The sequence below is a fragment of the Anolis carolinensis genome, unplaced genomic scaffold, assembly GCF_035594765.1.
Source record: "Anolis carolinensis isolate JA03-04 unplaced genomic scaffold, rAnoCar3.1.pri scaffold_8, whole genome shotgun sequence".
In the NCBI taxonomy this organism is placed as follows: Eukaryota; Metazoa; Chordata; class Lepidosauria; order Squamata; family Dactyloidae; genus Anolis; species Anolis carolinensis.
Genome location: NW_026943819.1, coordinates 5561108 through 5580909, shown reverse-complemented (window position 1 = coordinate 5580909; position 19802 = coordinate 5561108). Strand labels below are relative to the sequence as shown.

Below are 19802 nucleotides of genomic sequence, written 5' to 3'. Positions count from 1 at the left end.
ACCCCACTCCCCGGATTCGAACCTGCAACCTTTCGGTCTGCAAGTTCAGCAGCCACTGGAGACTCCAAAAAAATAAAGATGATGATGATGATTATTTTTATTATTATTAGAGGCCCCAAGTTACACAGTGTGTTAAAGTGCTGAACTTGCGGACCAAAAGGCCCCAGGTTCAAATCCCAGGAGCAGAATGAGCGCTCGCTGTTAGCCCCGGCTCCTGCCAACCTAGCAGTTTGAAAATATGCAAATGTGTGTAGATCAATAGGTACCGCTCCGGCGGGAAGGTAACGGCGCTCCATACAGTCATGCTGGCCACATGACCTTGGAGGTGTCTACGGACAACGCCGGCTCTTCAGCTTAGAAATGGAGATGAGCACTAACCCCTTTATCTTATTATTATTAATTATCAGATGCAAAAAATGTGAAGAAAAAAACATGATTGTCTGCATGATTGTGCACCCTGGATTCCCCCTTCTTGAAAAATGTGCTCACTATTATTCCAATGAGAGAGAGCAATATTAATCCTGGATGCCACCCTGCTGTTTTCAACATCCCAAATGCTGGGAGTTTGAGCTCCAAAGCTTGCTGAAGGGGGCCACCTTCGAGAACCCCCCCCCCTCCCTCTTTTCTTGAGGATTGGGGGAGGGAGGGAGGCTCAGGGTGACGACGCGCGGCTGTTACTAGGCGAGGCCTTGCTGTCCTCGGATCAGGGAGGGAAGGAAGGAAGGAGGGGGGAAAGGAAGAGGAGGACGCGCCGTTCCTTCGCCCGGCCCGGCAGCAACAGCGCGCCTCCCTCCAAGCTCCGGCTTTTGACGCAGGCGCACTGCGGCCTTCCTTTCCTCGCCCTTCACACGCAAAAGGCAGCGCGCGCTCTCGCTGGCAGGGGACGCGCACGCGCACTCCGGCGCGCTCCCCTCTCCTCGCCCGGCTCCTCCCCTTTTAGCAAACAGCGTTAGCCCCGCCCCGCCTTACCTCAGATGAACCCGTCCGGCCTGGCCTTGAGTTTGCTGCCGCTGTAGTTGCATGGCATTGCATTGCTGCTACGGATCGATAAAGGAGGGGGAAAAAAACCACAGCAAGCAGCCAGCAGGACACAGCTATAGCAAGTCTTAGGTATTACATCCTATTTAGCTTATGTAGATTGTTAGCCCGAGGGAAAATGCAACATTTTGTAAGCCGCTCTAGCTAAGTGCCCTTTGAGGCTGAAGAGCCAAGTAAAAATAATAATATTATGATATAATACAATGTAATAATAATTATAAGATAAAGGTAAAGGTTTTCCCCTGACGTTAAGTCCAGTCATGACCGACTCTGGGGGTTGGTGCTCATCTCCATTTCTAAGCCGAAGAGCCAGCGTTGTCCGTAGACACCTCCAAGGTCATGTGACCACTGGCATACTTATTAATCTACTCACATTTGCATGTTTTCAAACTGCTAGGTTGGCAGGAGCTGGGGCTAACAGCAGGCGCTCATTCCGCTCCCGGAATTTGAACCTGGGACCTTTCGGTCTGCAAGTTCAGCAGCTCAGCGCTTTAACACACTGCGCCACCACCAGGGGCCCTAATAATAATTATAATTCACTATTATAATTGTATATTTATATTACATGCAATATTACTAATAATATTGCAATATAGTCATATAATATAATATACTAGCCGTGCCCGGCCACGCGTTGCTGTGGGGTTGTCTGGTGGTGTTGGTGAGAAATGGTTGAGATAGTGGTGGTATTGAATGTCTGTTGTATGGTTGTCTTTATGTTTAGTATGCATTTGGTTGTTTGTGTACTGTGAAAGTGGTGAGGATAGAGGGGGTCTATGTCCCTGTGTAGTATTGTATAGTATTTATATGTTGTCCATGTGTTGTGAATGCTTGGATTGTGTCCTGCTGCATAGTAGAAAGGGTTGGGCTGGATGGCCCTTAGGGGTCTCGCCAAACTCTTGTGCCTGTCTCCTGGGTTGAGTAGGTTGCTAGGAGACCAAGTGGGCAGAACTTAGCCTTTTAACTGGCAGCAATTGGATAAAAACAGTTATCCCTCTCCCTCTAATTAGGACTTTATTTTTCTTTTCTTTTTGTTGTATCAACCTAGAGCTGTGGATGATGGGTTGTATTGTCAAATTTCAAGGTTGGGGGGCCTGTAGTTTTGTTGTTTTGTCCGCTGCCCTGATGCTATCACTCTTTTATATATATAGATTGTATGTATATATTCTTGTAAACCACCCTGTGTCCCCTTTGGGGTGAGAAGGGCGGGATATAAATGTCGCAAATAAATAAATAATAAAAAATCCTTAGTTTAAACCAGGCATGGACAAACTCCGGCTCTCCCTCTGGGTGTTTTGGACTCCAATTCCCACAATTCCTAACAGCACTAAGGCACTCCAAGTGGCCAGTTTGCCAATGTTATGCCAAATTTTTAACTTTGTGTTTTTAAATACATTGTAACTGTATCCTCAATTTCCTTCTGACAAAATAAATAAACAAGGAACAGAAAAAAAATTCAAATGTTGTTACATAGTGTAATGTTACAGGAAAAAGGAGCACACTCACTGGGCATTAGGAATCCTTTTATTGGAATAAAACCCTTCCCTTTCAGTGTGTTCTTTTTGGAAACTTTGCATTGATGCATATAAATTAGCAGGTGCTGCTCATACAGGTTGGCCTGTTCTCCTCTGTTTTGGGGCCTGAAGGGGATGAACATGGATGCCTCTCCTGATAAGGGACGTGAAGCAATGGTTCAAATGGCAGATAGATTCCACCCAGAATTTAGGAAGAACTTCCTGAGGGTTAGAGCTGTTCAGCTGTGTAATATGCTGCTGTCTGGGAGCCTGGTGAAGTCTCCTTCTCTGAAGGTTTTTAAACAGAGGCTGGATGGTGATCTGTTGGGAAGGATTAATAATAATAGTAATAACAACAACTTTATTCTTGTATCCCGCCCCATCTCCCCAAGGGGACTCGGGACGTCTCACATGTGGACCAAGCCCAACAAGATGCAGTAAAATATAACCATATAAAATACATACCAATCACAGAAAATTAAATACATCGGAATTAAAAACACATCAGAAATAAAAGTGTAGCCAATGGCCACGGACGACATAATGGTACTTTAATCTTCAGACTTGGTGGAGAGGGATAAGATTATAATTGTGCAATATGTTTGGAGTACTAATCACATGGATAAAGTGCGAAGAGTAGGACACAGGTAAAGTTAGGGACTTGATTGTCTGTTCTTCTTAATCAAAGGTGGCTTGAAAAAACCAAGTTTTCAAATCTTTTCGGAAGGATTGGTTTGTGTCTTCCTGCCTGGTAGAAGGGGGATGGATTGGATGGCCTTTGGAGGTCTCTTCCAACTTTAGGATTCTGTTTGCCTCACCACAAAAGATCCAGGGGCATCAAAAGCTCTCATTGGCTCTTTCCCATGATATTGCGATGGCCATGCTGTCTGGGGGTGGTGGGAGGGGTGGAGTGCCACATCTTGAGATGTCCAGATTGGGAACAGTTGTACCGAGTATTAGCTGTTGTGACATATGTCATACCTCATTTACTTGTAAGCCTTCCTGACCTCAGAAACGAGAGCCAGCATGGTGTGTGTGTGGTTTTGAGTGCTGGACTTAGGGTGCATCTACACTGTAGAATGAATGCAGTTTGACAGCACATGAACTGCCATGGCTTAATGCCATAGGATCCTGGGAGTTGTAGTTTACCCAGGTTCCGGCCCTCTTGGACAGAGAAAACTAAAGATACTGAGAAATGCAACCCTCAGGAGCCCATGGCCTTGAGCCGGGGCAGTTCAAGTGGGGTCAGGCTGCCTTCATTGCACAGAGTAGAGGTAGCCTTGCTCTCTGCAAGGCTGGTGAATTAGGACATTGCAATGGGAAAAGCACAAGATGCTTATTTTTTGGAGATAGGCATAGCAGTAATTACCTCCCCCCCCCCCACAAAAAAAATCCCTTGCTGCTTCTGTATCAGAGGGAAAGGGGGAAGAGAAGAACTCCAGCTCTTGCACGTCCTTCTCTCACTTGCTTGATTCGGAGCTTGGGGGGGGGGGGGAGTAGTGGTACAAACTCCTCCTCCTCCTCTTCCTCCTCCTCCTCTTCTCCCCCCTCCCACTTCAGAAGAGGAGGAGGAGGAGGAGAGAGAAGCCAAATGAACAATGCAAACTGCCAGTACATCCGACACGCACGTAAGACCCGCCGAATTGAGCTGAGCTGCTGTTGCTAGATTTATTCCCCCCCTGCAGCTTTTTCCCCCCTTCTTTTTTCCCCCAGGGCACCAAGTAGCCTTTTTGCAACTGGGCTTGGATGGAAGAGCCATCATTTTAGAAGTCTCCCCACCCCAGTCCTTTAACCTTCATATCCTCACTAGGCTTGGTGCCCTCTCGATGAGGGACTTGGAGGTGACAACCCCTCCCAGGCCGTAGACCCCCTTCGCTATCGCAGCATATATGTGCACATTCACATTGACTGATTCATGCATTTCCCATGGGTCTTCTCAGTCAAGGAGTAGTCAAGGGTGGTTTGCCCAATCCCTTACTCAAAAATACAGCTTGTCTCACTTGAGATTCATTGGTAGTCTTCATTCAAAGGGCCAACCAAGGCTGATTCTTCTCAGCTTCTGAGATTAAATGGGATCTGGTACCCTTAGCAGTTTTAGATTGATACAACTAATGTGTATGCATGTGCCTTTTAAGCTATCTGTTGATTTATGCATAGGGTTTTCTTAGGCAAGGAAGACTCAGAGGGGCATTTGCCGGTTCCTTCCTTGGTTGGTGGGAAGGAGAGACAGGGCCTTCTCAGTGGCGGCTCCTCAGCTCTGGAACTCCCTCCCCAATGAGAGTAGAACAGCACCCTCCCTCCTGGCCTTCAGAAAGAAGACAAAGACATGACTGTGGAAGCAAGCTTTTGGCCAGTAAAGTAATGCAATGCAAGAAATAAATAGGGAATGTGTGCAATTGACAATTGGAACGGCCCTGGTCTATTATTTTGGATCATGTTATTTTAATGTTTATATTATATTATAATTCTTTTTAATGTCTAAATGTTGTTTTATGTCATGTTTAATAGTCTTATTGATTTTAATGCATAGTTATATGTTTACTGTTTCAGATATATGATCTGGTTTTACACGTATGTACTGCACTGAATTTTGCCACTATCGTGTTGTAAACAGCTTTGATTCCCCTCAGGGGTGAGAAAAACAGTATATAAATATGGTAGATAAATAAATAAATAAATAATAAACAACCAGTAACTGAGCTTAATTGCTGATCTCCCGTCCAAGTACTAAACAGAGCAGACCTAACTGTCACTTACAAGACCAGACGGGATGTAGTACCTTTAGTGTCTTTAGAACCCTTAACCAATGTTTTTTCCCCAACAGTAATCCCTCCCTATTTGCAAGTTCTGCATCCACGGCTCAAAAATATTGTTTGTGTGTGTTGGGGGGGAAATACCTCTGGATTTTGCTGCATGCCAGTGGTTATCTCCTTCCATTTTGCAGATCCTCGGGCTCTCTCTGGCACTGGGTTGAGTGTTTTGCCATTTTCATAGAATCATAGAATCATAGAATAGTAGAGTTGGAAGAGACCACATGGGCCATCCAGTCCAACCCCCTGCTAAGAAGCAGGAAATCGCTTTCAAAGCACCCCCAACAGATGGCCATCCAGCCTCTGCTTAAAAGCCTCCAAAGAAGGAGCCTCCACCACGGCCCCGGGGAGAGAGTTCCACTGTCGAACAGCTCTCACAGTGAGGAAGTTCTTCCTGATGTTCAGGTGGAATCTCCTTTGGAATTTTATACTATAAGGCTACTTGACAATCCACAGATGTTGGTGCCCCCAAAGGTCCTGGAATATATGGAGGGCTTACTGCACTAGAAAGAGAAAAAAGGAACAAACCATTCACTGCTTGGGGTGGTAGGAGAGATTACATGGGTCCCAAAGTGCCAACACCCTGTTCAATATTGTCCCCGTTGACGCTATTCCAACCCTCCCTAGACATGCTAAAGATTGAACCCTTCTGGCATGCAGCCCATGCATTGGGGACCTCAGGGAATGCTCTTGATGGATCTTTTCCCTTCTAGTTATGCTACTGTTGGGAACACAACAATTGATAACACATTGTTTGGAAATTGTACGTTTTGTTTTGGCATGCAGTTCTAAGAATTACCAAACCAGCATGGATCCTGGGAAGACTAGTCCCAAAATAGTAATATTTCCAAAACCCTGGATAAAGTGACTGCTTAGCTGAGTCCAGCGGTGGCCTTCTTCTTTCAGCCTCAGCTTTTAGAGTCCTGGGGTTTTAAACAATATTTTCCCTTTCCACTTCTGCAAGCTCATCTCAGGGAGGTGCCGCAGAGCTTCCACTGAGCTTGTCAAAGAGACACATCAGAGAAAGGTCAGATTAGCAGGAGCCAAAAGCCCTTCTTCTCCTGTTTTTAGTCTGGCTCTGTTACTATGTGCCCTCCCAAGATAATTTTTGATTCATCCATCTCTACCCTGCCCTTCATATAAATGTTCATCATGGGGCTATCAGCGGAAAGATTAAATGAGCAAGGACCCGTACATTGTAGGTAAATTAAGACTGTGCAAATAAGTCTGGAAGAGCTGTGGCAAAACAATTAGGTAAAGCTTCATGGCAGCATATTTGGTGTGTCATCTAAGGACAGCAAACTCTTTTATTGATGTATTCACTCTGGTATTACTGCCAGGGATGGATAGAGATACTGGGGGGGGGGGGGTGATTTTGTGAGCCAAAACAACTTGGCTGGCTTTCAGGCCCCTCACATCTTGACTTGCATGCTCTGACAGAAGAATGGCAACACTCTAGACTACAGTTTCTATCATTCCCAATAATTATGGTTGGCTGGAATGGTGGATAGAGGTTTTGACAAAGCAACAAGCTTCTTTGAGATCTTCCCCATTCCAGTCGCCCATCTCTGCCAAAGTGCTGGAAATGTTGTATCTATGCAATGTTGCTGTGATATGGAGTTCCTATACCCATTATTGATGCTGTATTGTCAATCAGTTGACAATAGATCCTCTCACGTAGCTCTGTGATGCTTTCTAAAAAACTGTGAACAAACTTTAGGTTGGGTTGCCTTGGGCGAGAAGACCTGAGAGAGATGAAGTTCAGGGTTCAATGTGATGGGAAACCCACCGAAAAAGAAAAATGAGAGAGTTCACAAGAGGCCTGTGAAATTGCTATTCATCTGACCTACCTCTGCATTGACCTACCTAACAAGACAAGTACGGGTGACTGAGATCATGTTTTTCAGAGGTAGGAAACACACCATTCACCAGTTGTGGGAGGACTACAATCCCCAGCATTCTTTCCCATCGGTTGTGTTGGGTAGTGGTTCTGGGATCTGCAAGTCAACAACAACTAGAAGGTTTTGTGGTTCCTCCACTCCTGATGTATATGGCATGCTTTATCGATGCAGCCTCTTACTACTAGGTCTCACTGGGAGCGATGAAAATAAGACATCTATCATCACAATAAAAATTATTTTTTAAAAACCAGAATGAAAAAAAATATAAAAGAAGACATCCATCTAAGAAGGTTTGATCCAGAGGCGATTCAACCACCAGGCCAACTAGGCAGTTGCCTGTGGCGCCATCTTGTTGGGGGCGCCATCGAGGCAACTCCTGTCTCCTGCGGCCTGCCTCCGCCGCCGCGCCTCCCTCCTCAAGGAAAGAGACGAGGTTGCCGCTTTGGGAAGCAGAGAAGCAGTGCCAGGAAGGCGTTCAGGACTTTGCAGAGCAGAGAAGCCACCGAACGCCTTCCTGGCGTGGCCTTCCTGGCGTTCGGCAATTTGGGGAGCAGAGAAGCGGCGAACGCCTTCGTTCTCACCAGGAAGGGGTTTGGGGCTTTGGGGAGCAAAGAAGCAGCGCTTCTCTGCTCCCCAAACCACCAAACACCTTCCTGGCGAGGTCCTCCTGATGAGGCCTCGCCAGGAAAGCCTTGCCAGGAAGGTGTTCGGGGCTCCCGGTGCCCGCACTGGGCCTCCCGGTGCCTGCACTGGGCCCGCCTTTGGGGCCTTCAGAGATTGTGAGATCAGTGGGGTTTATATATCTGTAGAAGGTCCAGGGTGGGAGAAAGAACTCTAATTAATCACCTTGATTAGCATTAAATGGCCCTGTGGCTGCAAGTCCTGGCTTCTTCTTGCCTGGGAGAATCTTTTTTTGGGATGAGTTAGCTGTCCCTGATTGTTTACTGTCTGGATTTCTCCTGCTTTCAGAGTGTTGTTCTTTAATTATTGTCCTGATTTTAGAGTTTTTTTTTAATACCGGGGGCTATCTGGGTTATCTAAGTCCACACTGCCCTATATCCCTGTTCAATGTTTGGTGCTAAATTCCTACATAACATTACCATGTATTGAACTGCTTTTTCTGTTGATTTGTTGTAAAACATGATGTTTTGGTGCTTAATGTGTAAAATCTTATTGTAATTTGATGTTTAATAGGCTTTTCCTTATTATCCAACATTTTCGCTTATCCAACGCTTTTATTTTTAAGTGACTGGTGGGGGGGGGGGCAAAATTCTGTTCGCCTACACTTGAAAAATACCTAGGGCCGGCTCTGGTTTGATCTGATCACATGTGATGGGATATCTCTTTGCGACCCCATGTATGGAAGACTCCCATAAATTGCTTTTGGTTTTACCATTAGAGTGATGGGGCAGTTTCACACAGCAGATTTCAAGTACTTTGAAGGAAATCTACCTTCTTGTTATGGTATTTTGGATGTCGGGGATAGAGAAATGAGTCATTGGGGTGCTCTGTTTCCTATGTAGATACCATCAGTAGCAGATGGAGACTTCCATTCCAGATTTTAATTCAAGTTTTAAAGGAGCTGTCTGAGGTACTTAACCCTATTTCTAAATACGTAGTTTGAGCAGCTTGAAGAGCTCCTTTAAAGTAACTGAAAGTCCGCCACTATCCCATTGACATACGAACTACCAGCCATCACTGCATCTTGTAACTGGTGGGTTCCTTTTGCTTTCCTGCTTTAGGCACCAAAATGTATGGCCCTGACCCTGTCTTCCAGAATCCCTGGCCACACACCATGCTTGATGGGGCTGTTGCAAGTTGGTCTACCAAGACCAGGATGGCTGCATTTCTTAGTTACATTTGACCATAGAGTTGTGCTGGAGAGAACCTATAGATTTCTAGAGTGGTGTCATAGGTTTTTTAAAAAAGAGAAGCTATTGTTGCCATTTCCCTACTTTCATGTGCCCCTAACCCATGTGAAAGTGGAGGGCCTCTTGGAATTCCAACCATATTATCCATGGTCAGCATGAATGAGCCCTTGGGCTGAGGTGCACTATTTGTGCACCTCCTCCCTCCTCGCCCCAATGAGACTGAAAATAATGATATATAATAAATAAAAACTTTATTTATATTCCACCCTCTCTCCCTGAGGGGACTGAAGGAAGATGGACTCTCAAGGATCATACAATGCCAAGGAAACATAGAGGATCAACGTATGCAAATATGACACATCTCTTCCCACATAATGATGAGAAATGTACAAGCAGGTTAAGCACAGAGGAAAGTTCACTCCCTCAGTCTATTCTCAGCCTTTTCCTGTTTTCCCAGCCTCAAACTGCCAAGCTAATGCAGAAAAGTATTGCAGGCACGACTGAAAATTAACCCTTTCCATGTCGCTGAACAGCTGGTGACACTGGTCCATAATGCTGGCAAGATTTCCAGAAGGCCCAATTTGCTGCAGTTTGTGCTACTTTACCGGACTGTCATGAAGTTGACACAACCCTGCACAACTTGAACTCCTTGGAGAAAATAATAATATTATTAATCAGCATATAAACATAGGCTGAGGTTCTGGATCAGACTTAAGCGTTCCTAACTCGTGTCCTGAACACCACCAGCTCAATCCTACCTTACCAGGCAACTGCTGCTGCAAGCAATAGGAGTCTGTTCTCCTGTGGATTGGGATCAATGTCTCCATCGCCCTCCTGAGAGCAATCTCCAGGATGACAATCAGAAATAGGATCCCTGTCACAACTTCCTTACAACAGAAATTAATAACATCTTTATTAATGACTTAAACGAAGGGTTAGAAGGCACGATCATCAAGTTTGCAGACGACACCAAACTGGGAGGGATAGCCAACACTCCAGAAGAAAGGAGCAGAATTCAAAACGATCTTGACAGACTAGAGAGATGGGCCGAAACTAACAAAATGAAGTTCAACAGGGACAAATGCAGGATACTTCACTTCGGCAGAAAAAATGGAATGCAAAGATACAGAATGGGGGACACCTGGCTAGACAGCAGTACATGTGAAAAAGATCTTGGAGTCCTTGTGGACAACAAGTTAAACATGAGCCAGCAATGTGATGCGGCTGCTAAGAAAGCCAACGGGATTCTGGCCTGCATCAATAGGGGAATAGCGTCTAGATCCAGGGAAGTCATCCTACCCCTCTATTCTGCCTTGGTCAGACCACACCTGGAATACTGTGTCCAATTCTGGGCACCACAGTTGAAGGGAGATGTTGACAAGCTGGAAAGCGTCCAGAGGAGGGCAACTAAAATGATCAAAGGTCTGGAGAACAAGCCCTATGAGGAGAGGCTTAAAGAACTGGGCATGTTTAGCCTGCAGAAGAGAAGGCTGAGAGGAGACCTGATAGCCATGTACAAATATGTGAGGGGAAGTCATAGGGAGGAGGGAGCAAGCTTGTTTTCTGCTGCCCTGCAGACTAGGACATGGCTTCAAACTACAGGAAAGGAGATTCCACCTGAACATCAGGAAGAACTTCCTCACAGTGAGGGCTGTTCGGCAGTGGAACTCTCTGCCCCAGACTGTGGTGGAGGCTCCTTCTTTGGAGGCTTTTAAACAGAGGCTGGATGGCCATCTGTCGGGGGTGCTATGAATATGATTTCCTGCTTCTTGGCAGGGGGTTGGACTGGATGGCCCATGAGGTCTCTTCCAACTCTACTATTCTATGATTCTATGATTCTATGAAATCACTGGAATGAAAGGTTAGTCTGTTGTGTGCTGATTGACAGGAGAACATTTCACCATCACTCACAGCGACTGCTGTCCATTAAGCCAGGAACAGGACTCTTCCAGTCCCAACTTTTTCCCTGTTTTATTGCCACCATCATTCCACCGCTATGTGCAGAGATTGTGAATACAGATCAGTTATGGATGTGTCACTCTAGGTTATGCTTTTGTAACTGTGGTTGTGAATTCTAACTGCTATGAATAAATCAGTTTGAAAGCTTAAGTCCTTATGGACACTCAGTGAGGAACAAGTATACAAATTATTAGCCTGACACGTATTGCTCAGGTTGCTTTGGTTTTAATCAATTGGATTTTATTCACTTCTTTGACCTTTTAGCCTGCATTCCTCTGAGTCGTCTTCTCCCTATTTCTGTTCCACTGTAAAGATGTTTTTAAAATGTGTCAGTGTTGCTAGTAAGGTCTACCGATCCACTTGGCAGTACACCAGCTGGAGACAGAAGCCCTGCATTCTCCCCCAGTGCCCATTTCCTCTAAGGGAATATTTCTCTGAGAAGGAAATCGTACTTCCAGCGCCTGGAGCAGCGAGGAAAGCGGTGGGCGATTGAGGTCACAGAGTGGCACAGTTTGTTCTAACTGCTGCAGAGCAGGTTTGCACGTCCGAATGGCACAGTGGTCCAGGGGTACGGAGGCTCTCTAGGGCAGAAGGCGGATGGGAGGCGCTGGTGGAGGGTGATGCCTGGAGATTGGAGCGGAAAACAGTCCTGGAAGGGACACAATTCACCTGGATATCCTTCAGTATGAGCCTGCCTGAACAGATGAAGGCTGAGGAAGGACACCATTTCTTTCTGCTGGCTGAGGCAATTCTCTGTGTTGCAGTATAACGCAAAAGCAAAACATCTTTCCCGAGCTGGAGAATGGCCACTTTTTGGATTGCAGCTCCCATCTGTTTCAATACCATGCATGTGAGACCCCACAATCTACAGCGAGGCTGAGGAGCTTTCTTTTAAGGCCTTCAGCTCTCTTTGTTTTTGTGGGGATGAGCTGCCTCAAAGGGAGGACTTCTGGAGTGAAATCTCATTTTGTAAAAGGACATCAGGTCATTTCCTATATTTAAGTTTTTAAAAATACCTGTTTTTTTCCATCCTGAGAAGTCTTTCCAGCAGCTTATGGGGAAAGAAGGGTGCTCAACTTGGACAGCTTTCAGAAGGGAAGAAACTGACCCCTGCCTGAGTTGCTCACTCCGATGTGCAGCTTGGCAGCTTCAGGAGGTCATAGAAAGAGCTACTGTTGCTGCTGCAGAAAAGTCTAGGTTGCTGATAACCTACTCTCTCCCTCCCTCTCTCTCTTTCTCTCTCTCTCTCTCTCTTTGTATCTATGTGTGTGCTAGCTGGGTAAAGAGACACCTCCCATTGGTGTCCTTCATCCGCAGCCACAGCAGCAGGCGCATGGCGCATTGAGCATGCTCAGCCCTGTCCTCCTCCGTGCGGCACACGGCTTCCGAGAGGCAGCCCAGCCTGTGTCCTCAGATGCCCTCTCTTCAGATGCGCTCCCATCTGTTCCTAGCTCTTCCTATGAATGAGTGCGCCACGCAGGAGAGGAGGGGCTGGGGGGGGGGGAGAGATTAATGGATGGGATCGATACGCAGGCCCTGAATGCCGGGCCTTTGCAGGGTTTTCAAAATGCCAGGAAGGGTAACCAGTTGGCACTTCAAACTGTCCCTGCAATGGAGAACCTTTCTGTTATCTAGCCCTGCATGACAACTAAGGCAGAGTCTCAATGCAGGCTTTGAAGGGACAGTCCTAGTTTCCTCCCTCCCTCCCCTTTATTTCCTGCCCCTTTCCCCTTCTCCTTCCTTTCCTCTGCTTTCTTTTTCCTCCCTCCCTCCCCTTTATTTATTTCATTAGTTTATACTCTTCCTTTCGCCCGGTACAGGCCCCAAAGAGAGAGACAATTTATTGAATTATTTCTTTTATTTACTTTATATTTATTCTGCTGCCTTCAAGAGACTCAAAGTAGCACTGAAAAACAAGGTGCAGCCGGCCTTCCGTCTCCATGGATTCTGTATCCAAGGAGTCAACCACTCAATAATACGGTATTAAAAGAAATATAGAAAATGCAAGCCTATATTTTGCCACTTTATATAATGGACACCATTTTACTATGCCGTTGTATACAACAGGAATTGAGCCTCCACGGATTTTGGTACCCACAGAGGTCCTGAACCCAACCCCATCCAATACCAAGGGTATACTGTACAGTTTCAATGTATCTGTAATTTTTTTTTTCAAATTTAGGAAGACCATACAGTTTTATTCAAATCCCTTTCTACTACATAAATAATAAAATGAAAAATTATATTCTTCCCCCTTCTTGCTTTTCTTTCGCATATTTTCCCCTGTCATCTCCCTCCTTTGATTACGCTCTTTCATCCCTCCTTTCTCTTTATTTCCTTTCCAGTCCCCTCCCACTTTTCATATCTAGTTTTTTTTCTTTCACAGACTGCAGAGAGTCATTCTTACATCCCATGGTTGTGGTGAATTCTAGAAAACCGGCTCAGACACAAAATGGGGAACAATGGAATTGGTGTATTGACAAGCATGCAGGCAGCCTCAGATTAAAGAAGGGAGGCCCTGAAGAAGCATATTGTTTAACCAGGCAGAACTCTCAAGACCTGGACCTGAATCCCCACTGGGCTATGGAAAGCCACTGGGTGTCCTTGTGCAAGTCATACTCTCTCGGCCTCAGAGGAAGGCAATGGCAAACTCCCTCTGAACAGATCTTGCCATGTAAGCCCTGCAAAAACCCTTCCCAGGATGTATTGTAGGATGTGTTTTGTGCCCTTGTAGAACTTTGCACCATTTTATTCTTGCTCTCAGTTCTAATTTTAGCTTTATTGCCTATCATGGTGGTTTTCACCCTCTTTTTATCCAACCTCATTGCTTGCTGTCTCTCTTACCTTTCTGCCTCTCTTACCTTTCTGCTTTCTGTTTGCACGCTGCCCAGAGGACGTTGGTTAATGAGTGGTTCACAAACGTATTGTATAAATAAGTGAAGCTGGAAGAACAAGTGCACACAGTTCTTATATCTTCATTTACAACAGTTGTGCCCCACCTTTTGCTGAAGCTGGCCTCGGTTTGGCACGGGAAAGGATAATAATCAGATGGAATAATAGCAGACAGACAAATTGGAAACAGCAAATAGAAACAGCAGATGAAACAGCAGAGCCAAATCAAATTAGGCAGCAGGTAGAAAGGCACTTAAAAGAATATCAAGTACCACTAAAAGGCACTAAGAGTGTAGCGTCCGTGTAATGCATTACAACACACATAATAACTGGGTGGGGCAGGGATGCCTCTCTCTTGCATAGAACATTGCTGCATCTATAAATCATGAGGAGCCAGGATTCAGGTCAAGTCACAGGAACTGAACCTTTGCCTCAGAGTCCTTAGGGGTTGGTTTGAAGAGAAGCTTTATTTTCTGCCTTTGGAAGCATTTGGAAGTGTCCGTTTGTCCATTAACCTCAGGGTGCTCTTAGATACTGTGTCAGATCCTAATGTAGCTTCTTCAGAGGTGCATTAAACAAGTTAAACTCACTATAGGTTTGATTTTATACTATGCAGCCTTGGGGCATATCTACACTGAGCACTTAATGTAGTTAGGAGGCAGCTTGACACCATGGTGTTTAGATGACACACACTAGGATAATCAAAGTCTGGGGAAACTCTGAAACAGAGCCTGTAATGCACATCAACATTCCTAGTGTAAACAAAAATGCATGGAGAGCCACACATGCGTATTATTGTGCAGAGAGGTAAAAAAAACTTTGATTCCTCCAACCGTAGATAATTTGGATTCTGGAACCAGTTGGAGGCCAGGATTTGCGGTGTCTATACCAGGCCTAAAATTGGTTCTAGGGCTTAACATGTAATCATGCACACAACAAAACCATTTCCTTCTCTGCTGTTTTCACACCAAGCTAAGTGGTCAGTGTAAATGTGCCCAATGTCAAAAACAATGCCTATTATTTCCAGACTGTAGTTTCCAGATGCAATTTGAAGGCTCTGGAATTGAGGCTCAGTGTCACAAAGCCAGAGTTCGAAGCAAGTTTGGATGGAGTCCAGAGTTGACAGGCATTGTCTCTGACTCCAGCTTCAAAATACAGTCTGCTCACTGCATTGGCAGATTTGACTCTTACCAGTTCGGTTATTCATGGATTTGATTAAAATATTGTCTGTAGGAATCTCAAGGCCCTCCATTGCATCACTGTAGTCAACTTCACCCCAGATGCACACTGAAGGACCTAGGGATTCCTAGAGGAAATAGTATTTCAGTCTTCTAGTGCAGTTCCATGGCCAGCTTCCAGCGGAAGTTAACCACAGAATTGTGCAGGACCTAGAGATGCTTAGAAAAATCTTCTCTCAATTTTTTTATTTGCGGTTTTCATGGGTCCTGTGCTCCTAATCCCAGTGAACGTGGAAGGCTAACTGTATGAACATATCAGGTATCTTCATAGGAATTTAGGCTTTGATTACATCCCAGTTGAATTAGTGTAATTCACTCTACATGGGCTGCCTTTGAAAACTGGAAATTTCAGCAAGTTCAAAATGTTGCTGCTAGATTGCCTCCTGGGGTTGGTTATTGTGTATGTGTTTTGTGTGTGTATGTGTATAGGTATCTTTAAGTCACCTGTTGGCTTATGGCAACCCCATGAATTTAATTAGGTTTTGAGGCAAAGAATAGTCAGAGGTGGTGTTGCCAGTTACTCTGAAATATAGTGTACAGCAACTTATATTCATTAGTCGTCTCCTATCCAAATACTAACCAGGACTGACACAATAACAGAATGTTGATTACCATATTAATAACAACTTTCTATAAATACTGACCAAATACCTAAATATAACTCCCTTTGTAGATTTTGCCTTTACAAAATATTGCGAGCGTTGCTCTTCCATCCAATATTGCCTTTCTAATGTTAAAGCATCAATCTTTTAGCAGCCAAAAGGGCACGAGGAATCCACTTCCGCTGGCCCTTTGTTAGTTTCCAAGACATAGGTAAATAATTCAAAAGCACATGCTCATTGCTAAATATTAAAGAGCTTTCCACTACCAGGTTTATCTGCCTAATTGCTACCACCCAAAATGAGGCCACTGCAGGCAGCAACAAGGAGGCAGGAGTGGTATTAGATCTCCGGCAATTTGCTGATTTATTATTGTTTCATGCCTTCAAGTCATTTCTGACCAAGGTGATCCTGTCATCAGGATTTCTTAGGCTAAGAGTATGTGTCTCACCGAAAGTCACCAAGTGGGTTTCCATGACCAAAAGAGGAATCAAACCCTGGTCTCCAGAGCTGTAGTCAATGCTCAAACCCGATTACCATTTCTTTAGAAAACACTATGGTGTCCAGTATACCCGAAACAGCCATTTCTGCTATATGATTTAATCAAAGATCTGTAGCCAATGCTGTCCTTCTTGTCGATACTGAAACAGTGAGCTATTGATGTGCCAGAACTGAGCATATCAATGCCTTATTCCATTCCTGTTATAAGCTTTTGCATGTTGCATTTATTTATTGACACCAATAGCCATCTGTCTGTCTGTCTGTCTGGATATATTTATATATACATTCATGTTTCTAATATTAAAGGAATATCAGAAAGCAGTTAGGTCTGTAGGGTCAAATATAAATTGTAGAAAAGGGAAATATTGACATTTTGCTGGCGAGGAAGGTTAAAATGCTCTCCGACACCTGAGAAAGGCAGAAACATTGTCCCCACCAAGTTTTTGATTTAAGATAATCTTATTATCTGCCCATGTCTTCTATAACAATCTTTTCTTCAAATCAGGAGGTTTTTCAATAGAAGCTGGATGGCCATCTGTCGGGGGTGCTTTGATTGTGTTTTCCTATATGGTGAAAGGGTTGGACTGGATGGTCTCCTGCAAGTCGATGCAAATTTCTCTGGGAGACAGAATTCATATTTTAGGAAGGCATACTTATTTTGCATCCTTTCCTCCATCGCTATACTTCTGCTACAGAGGAATCACTTTGCGGTGGTTTAGGGGAATCATCCTTCCCAATATTGTTGGATTACATTTCCCTGCATTCCTCACCTTTGGCTAAATTGCCTGGGGCTGCTGGGTGTTGTCATCCAGCAATATCTATTTGAGTCCCACTTTATATGACCTTTGTTTGGAAGCTTATGGAAAGCAATGCCTTCCTCCTTTGCTGCCAACTTGGAAGTTCTAGCCGGAGAAAAGTTGCCACCTGGTGGCCATTCCTGATGGCAACTGAGCATCAGTTTAGAGCAGGCATGGGCAAACTTTGGCCCTCCAGGTGTTTTGACGTCAACACCCACAATTTCTAATAGCCTACCAGAAAAGCTGTTAGGAATTTTGGGAGCTGAAGTCCAAAACACCAGGAGGGCTTACGTTTACTCATGCCTGGTTTAGAGACATCTACATGCCTTGTGTGTGTTGCTGATCGTTGGACTGTTATGATGCATCCACACTGCACAATTACAGTTGTCTGGTGCTGCTTTAACTACCGTGGTTCTACCTAATATCTGTAGTTTGGCAAAATAGAATTCTCTAATGCCAAAGTGCTCAAAGTCCTAGTCCATCACATTGAAAAGTTTCTTAAATGCATTTGGCTAAGTTGTACCATTAGAATTCTGCTGCAATCCTAAGTATCTAATCAAACTACAAGTCCCGTATTGAATATATGAAACCATCATGATGATGATGATGATGATGATGATGATGATAATAGCAGGTGACAGTTGCATTGATGAAAAACAACAGGAAAAACTCAGCCGCTATCAGGACCTCAAGATCGAACTTCAAAGACTCTGGCAGAAACCAGTACAGGTGGTCCTGGTGGTGATCGGCACACTGGGTCCGTGCCAAAAGATCTCAGCCGGCATTTGGAAACAATAGACATTGACAAAATTACTATCTGCCAACTGCAAAAGGCCACCTTACTGGGATCTGCTCGCATCATCCGAAAATACATCATACAGTCCTAAACACTTGGGAAGTGTTCGACTTGTGATTTTGTGATACAAAATCCAGCATATTATCTTGTTTGCTGTGTCATACTATGTTGTTGTGTCAATAATAATAACAATAATAATGTATTTATTTAGCCGCTTGTGCTCTCTCTATTTTTATCGGTTTTATACTTGCTTTTGATACAAAATAAATAAACCTTTGGTGTTTGCAAATTTAGATGTTCATGCAGATCAAAATTCTGGATCAATGTGCTCCAAATATTATAAATCACAAACAGTTGCCAAGGCTTAGAAATTGCTTATTTTAGACCATAGCTCTCAAAACCCAGCAGTTAGAGGATCTGGGAATGACAGTCCAAGAGAGTCACTTTCCAAAGCTGTAGTCTTTGGGTTTGATCCAGCATGGCTCTTCTTAGGTTCATAACTGTGGACTCTGGAAAAGTTACCTTTGGAACTACAACCTCCAGAATCCCCTCACCAATGTAGCCAATGGGGAATTCTAGGAGTTGCAGTCCCCAAACAGCACTTGCAAGCTGTGCCCAAGGGAATTCCTAGCCTAGGGATGTGTTGATACGAGGAATGTGGCATGGTCGCTTCCCAATTTGTGCTCTTGTTTCATGCTGAGCATATTGGGAATGTGCTGAACTCAGTTCATACTAGACTTTGGAAAGTGTTCTTTTTTAAAATAGGTTTTCCAAGCTCTGTTTTATCTATAATATGGTAATACAGCATTGAGCTGGATCCCACAGCTTTAAAATGTTACATCTGTCTTGATTCCAAAACAATACCAACTTATCTTTGGCAAAAAAACATCCATTGTGTATTACCTACCTAATCCAATCAAGCTTCCTTAGAAAGGGAATAGGATCAAACATGGCCTTAACAGAATTATCTATAGATTCCTTTCTCCTTTTCTGCTTCTTAATCCTAAACAAATCCCCTTTTCTTTTCGCCACCTGGGATGCAAACCCAGTGTCCGTCGCTTGCCCTCTTCTCTTTCCACCAGGCTGGTCATCTATCAGGCCTTCTCTCTAAAAATCTCACTTGGAGCAATTTGCTCCCTGAAGTGAAGAAGTGAAGGAAGGCAGACCCACAGATCAGGGGAGGCCAGGGATGTGCATTGTTCCTCCTTTGTTACTGCTGCGATGTTCTCAGGCCATCTTAGGCGAGATTCATTCCAGGGAGGTTTGCCATTGCCTTCCTCTAAGACGAAGATAGAGTTTCACAGGCAAAATCTCTCCATGACTTTCCATGGCCAAGCAAGGATTTGAACCCTGATATTCCAGAAATGGGGAAATATGGTTTGTGTGCGCGTCGAAAGTGCAAGTTGAGAGCAATTATGGTTGGTACGTAATGCACAATATTGAATGATGCACCCTAGGTCTGAAGTTTTGGCCTGGAAACTTCATGGTCTTGGACAATCCTGAAGCTGCAACCCTATGCTCAAGAGAGGACCTTTTTCTTCAGTATTCTAGGGCTGGATCAGAAACTGAAGTCAGAGATCTTGACAAAGAAGGTGGCTTGGACATCTCACTGCCGGACCCCAATGGCAGCTGTTTCCCTTTCCGTGCAATCTTGGGTTTATCCTCCCTCTTTGGTCTTGAAGTCCCTCTGGCTGTTTGACAGCCGCCCGAGAGCGAGGCAGAAAATAACACCCCGACTGAGCTGTCGTAACAGGTGCTGAGCAGGTGGCTGCCCCTTCTCATTCCACAGAATCCTGCCTGCCCTTTCCATTGGCCCCGGCCCTTCGGGGCTTTTGTGGGTCACTCCCCTCTCTGCCCAGCCTGACCTTTGATGTTTTCATGGGGTT

General features: G+C 44.7%; 2 long non-coding RNA genes across 3 annotated transcripts in view; both read left to right on the top strand.

Annotated features, from left to right (window-relative positions):
- Window positions 1-19802, top strand: part of LOC107983532 (uncharacterized) — a 65999-nt gene that overhangs the window by 29658 nt on the left and 16539 nt on the right. The window lies entirely within an intron of this gene.
- LOC134293527 (uncharacterized) lies at window positions 292-5240 on the top strand. The gene is made up of 2 exons (XR_010000467.1): window positions 292-4180; window positions 4710-5240. It is a non-coding gene; the product is annotated as an uncharacterized LOC134293527 (long non-coding RNA).